Source organism: Malus sylvestris, chromosome 10 (assembly GCF_916048215.2).
Source record: "Malus sylvestris chromosome 10, drMalSylv7.2, whole genome shotgun sequence".
NCBI classification, from domain to species: Eukaryota; Viridiplantae; Streptophyta; class Magnoliopsida; order Rosales; family Rosaceae; genus Malus; species Malus sylvestris.
In genome coordinates, this window is record NC_062269.1 from 13,964,443 (window position 1) to 13,969,582 (window position 5,140).

Below are 5,140 nucleotides of genomic sequence, written 5' to 3' on the forward strand. Positions count from 1 at the left end.
TTGGAGAGCTGAATGCGTTTTGATTTAATTTTCATGGACTTCACTTGTAATGGTGAAATCAGTATCCATAGTTCCATTCCTATCGTTTCTGAATTATTCTATTATTCATATTTACATTCTCTTGCATTTTAAGTTACTTTACTCTTCAAATCAAAATCCAAACTCAATTTGTTAGTTTCATTGTTTAGATAGGGTTCACATAAAGCTAGTAATTTGTAGAGGTCTAATCAGTCCCTGTGGTTCGACACCCTTACTTGTGCCATTATACTATCCTTATATTTGCACTAAAAAAAGAACACAACATTGGCCTAACCCCCCAGCTCGTGGGCACATGAGACTTAGGTCTTTGATCAAAGGTGTTGATTGTTTTGCAGATCCATTTTCGTCAAGGCAAGAAATGACGAAGATTTCCATCCACAGTAGGCCTATTTAATTGAGGAATTATAGGGCAAGGAGAAGGGGAGTAGTGGCAAGAGAGACGACAAGAGAGAGTTGACATAATTTTGAGGAATGTTTGATCTCATCTCATTTTGCCTTTATTTATGATGGTGAGAAGGTAAATTCCTTACCCTAATATTTTACAACTTAAATAAGACAATATAAACAAAAAAGATAGTAGAATTCCATAACAATTTCTTAAAAATTTGACAAGAGTTTACACGATCACATTACTAAATAATTAAGACTAGAACACTTCTATCAATTTTTTTTTACCGCGAGAAGTATTTTCCCACCACACCAAATCACTTCCTTAGCCAAGAAGCAACCACCACATCAAATCAACGCTACACGTGGAAAGAAAAACAAATATAACAGAAGGGCAAAACCAACCCAATTCACAACCCAACTGTGTCATCACTCCTACCATTTCACAACTTTCATACTTCGCATTTCTTAAAATTCTCTGCCAATTGCTTTTATTTCCCAAATTCTCCAAAAATTCACTCTTACTCATCTCTCCGCGATAAGTCGGATTTTGAATTTCCAAAAATTCATGGGACCCGCTCAGAGCCATGAGGATCACATCGACGACTACGAGTCGGATGAGGAAGAACATCAATCGAAGGAGGAGGACTAATACGACGACGTAAAGGCCGACTACAAGCCATAACAAATTGCTACTTTGAAACCCAAATCCAAAATCCTAAACTCCACTATCGATGACGTCGACGCCAGGCTCAAAGCCCTTAAACTTAAGTACGCCTCTCCTTCATCCTTCTTTTTAGTTGCCTCCACCGCGCAAGGCTTGAACGCTATCAAGCTTTACCTCCACGTCGGCGATACCACTCTTAAGGCCAAGTGGATCGTCTCCGAGAAGATTGCCTACTCCTTTTTCAAGACCTCTAATGTTGACGACGACCTTGAATACGATGATGACAAAAAAATAGACCGTGAGGAGGAGTGGTTTCCGAAAGTTGGCTTAAAAGTCCGAGCTAGGGTATCTATCGACTTTGTGTCCAATGGCGTTTGGGCTCTTATTAAATTTTACATCGACGAGCAGTACCAAATGTTCGTGATGGAGTTTCAGGACTACTTGTTCGAGAATGTGTACAGAAGACTCGAGGCCATGGATGAAAACAAGGTCAAGGTTTACGGTAAGGATTTTCTTGGGTAGTTTAAGTTGGAGGCGATTGATGATTCAGCATGGGACTATGAGGATTACAAGAAAAGCCCAAAGTCAGCCACGCTGGGGCGGTCCGGCCACGACTAGATGGAGGAGTTCGAGGAGGCTACCAGTGGAGGTGTCCAGAGCTTAACTCTTTCGCACATTGGACAATAGCTTTTTGGTCAATGAGAATGGTGTTCAGGTCTACCAGAATTTCAACCATAGCATTCATGGGAAGGGAGTGTATGGAAATTCGATACTAGAGGTTCGAGTTTGGGGAAATCGACACCAAATAAGGCTTTGTAATGATGGCTAAGATTAATAAGCTACTTATGTGTCCATCAAAGGAAGGTAAGCCTCAATCTAATGGGCTTCAATAGCTTGACATTGAGACGGGCAAGACTGTCTCAGAATGGAAGTTTCAAAAGGATGGAACATATATTACAATGAGAGATATCACTAATGACACTAAAGGGTCATAATTAGATCTTTCAGAATCGACCTTTTTGGGTTTGGATGATAACAAGCTTTGTCAGTGTGATATGCGCGACAGTGCTGGAATGGTTCAGAACATTGCTAATGCGAATTCCCCAGTCCTGCATTGGACCCAAGGGCATCAGTTTTCTCGAGGGATCAATTTTCAATAATTTTCTACCAATAGAGATGGCTCCATTGTTGTTAGGGGCTCTGGAAAGAAAGATAAGGTTGTATTCCAAGACCTCCATAAGGCATGCAAAAAATGATTTTCCTGGTCTCAGTCCTCCCATTACGCTTATTGATGTAACTTTGATGGGAAGTTGGTGTTAGGCACCACTAACACGTATTTGGTACTAATTTGCACTATGTTCACTGAGAAAGATGGAAATACCAAGATTGGATTTAGCAGTTGGTTTGGAAACAAGATACTGACCCCCAGGCTTTTGAAACTCACCCCTTTGGACTCACATTTGGCTGGCACGGACAATAATCTTCCATAGGAACAGATGCCTCTTGGAAGTCAGAAATCTCCATGGTGGTATCTTCGGGGTTATCCCCTCAAGCAAAATTTGTCTCACTCTTCTTACGACGTTAAAGATATCAGCAATGGCTTGAGGAGAAGTTGGGCAAATGTGGGACCTATAATCTGAAGGAATATTTTGTGAAAACATGTTCATTTAAGCAACATCATATAGCATGCAATTAACAATTAAAGGCGGAATCATGCTAGCATGCACTTAAAAACAAAACATTAACCAAGAAATTCAAAGCCTAGTAGATTGGTGAACCATTAATCAACTCAAAACAAAGTGAGTTGAAATTGATACCTTTGAAGATTCCTCTTTGCATAAGCAAAGGCTAATCACCCAAAGAGAGGGCCTTCATTCCTTGCATCTTAAATCTATGGATTTGGATGGAAGAATAGGTTTCTCCAAGTTCCCAAAATAGGGAACCTCTAAGTCTCTTCACCAAGGTTAGATTGGAGAAGATATGAGTGACCTTGGAGTAGTAGGATTGCTAGATGTACCCTCCAAAGTGACCTTCCTCCTAGAGAGAAAAGGAGAGACATGTTCTCACCAATTTTCTCCAAAAAGAAGCCCTTATGAATTTTAGCTATAAAGTCCTTTATATAGTCTCTTCAAATAAGTGACCTAAAGAACCAAAACCAATTTTCTCCTTCATGGCCGGCCACCTAAAGGGATTTGGGCTTTTGGGCCTTTTTGAATCTTTATTCATTAAATTGTCATACAACTTAAGTTAATGGGCTTGACGTTCAAAGCCCATTGGGCCTTAAGGTCCAAAACTATACCGAGGTCTTTAACGAACTTATTCGTTTGATTAATTAACATATTAATTAATCCTTGCCATAAATAAATGATTAAACCATTTAATCATTCTTACTCATCTCCGTTTAATCTCCAATCTCCACCTCTTATGGTGTGCGATCCATTAGGTTCCTTTTAGCGAGGCAGTGGGCGATTAAAACCATTTTACATCGATTGTGAATTGAAACTTACTTTCAATTCTCCCTTTAGTGATTACACACGTTTAGGGCTTCCACAAACCATGAGTGACACCTAGCAGCATATCATGGTTACCCAAGCTAATCAGAAGAGGTTAGAGAACCTATTCAGTTTGGGATTACAAATGCAATACGGTCTTTCTCTAATCTAATACTCTTGACCACATTGTTTGGTTTGATAGTTTATATGTTCATGTCTACTATCCAATGTGATTCGTGTGCTTATATGATTTCCTTGAATGTGATTTAGAACGACTTTTCTAAATCTCATTCATACTCTGGCCAGAGATTCTAAATCATATCATAGAGTATTCTCCCTCAAACAGTTTGAAGGTTAGAGATCCCTTGTTGCGCATTCACTTGCCTCCATGGCTAAGTGGCTTAACTCCAACGATGCCGTGGACACCCTCCTGATGGAGTGACTTTGACATAATCAAAGATCAAGGACTTAACCACAAGACAACTATGATGCCTCAGGTCAAATGACTACTTTGCATTATCCCAACCATGAGTTCTCATGTGACATGAGTATGAGAACTCTTCGTCGATCACGTTCAGTGAACTCATTCTCTATTGAGCACCTACGTACTTGTCTTGATGTCACACACACCAATGACTCGAGACTAGTCACTCTCCCTGAGAGAAGACATAGCACGTACCGATCTTGATGGACTGTCAATGCCCAATTGGCAATCCTATGATCAGGAACATTTAGGATGTGTCTACGAAAGAATGGTCTCATGAATCTAACTTCATTAGATTACATTCTCCCAATCACATATTCCTTGGACTTTATCGTTTAAGCATATAACATTTATATGAGACGGCTTAAACAATAATCTTTGCCCTTTATATTAAACTAGATTAGTTTAACATGTGAAATGTACGTAAAGTATCATCATATGATTGGCTTTAGGGCACATTTCCAACATAATCTTTGGAACCACAATGGCAACACATACCAAGATCAGTAGAAGCTTGATTGGTTTGAGCTTTGCCTTTATTCTTGAAGATTAATGATTGGTCTGTAGTGTGATTTCTCAACCCTTTGGGCCTTTATTTACAATGATAAGGAAGAGAAATCTTGCTCTCCAAGTAATATAAGTACAACAAAGAAAGATCTAAGAAATCTCACATAATCAGACACATAATCTACTAAGGTTTACACAATCACACTCCTAACGAAGTTAGAACTACAACAACCTTAAATTTAATGAACGTTATTAAATAACCACGTATTGACTAAAATGTGAGAGAATATTTTTCTTTCATAGATGGCGAGGTGGATGTGGTATAATTATGTGTGGAATTTTCTACCTTGTTGTAGACCCATAAGTGTGGCTTGGCCCACTTCACGCCTCTGCTTAGAGTAGAATATTGTGAGATATGTAATTAAAAAAATAGTGAGCTAAGAGCATTTGTAAAGAAAGAGTCAAAAAGTCCACATCAACAATAATGGTAAAAAAAAAAAACAGCATTAGTGTTTTGCAACTGAAATGTCAATTCCTATGTGGCATGATATGAATTGATAGCAA

The 5,140-nt window shown here is 38.9% G+C and overlaps 1 pseudogene; it reads left to right on the top strand.

Moving 5' to 3' along the window:
* Window positions 1–1,156: 1,156 nt before the first annotated feature.
* On the top strand, window positions 1,157–2,583 carry LOC126584259 (protein CYPRO4-like; annotated as a pseudogene).
* Window positions 2,584–5,140: the final 2,557 nt, after the last annotated feature.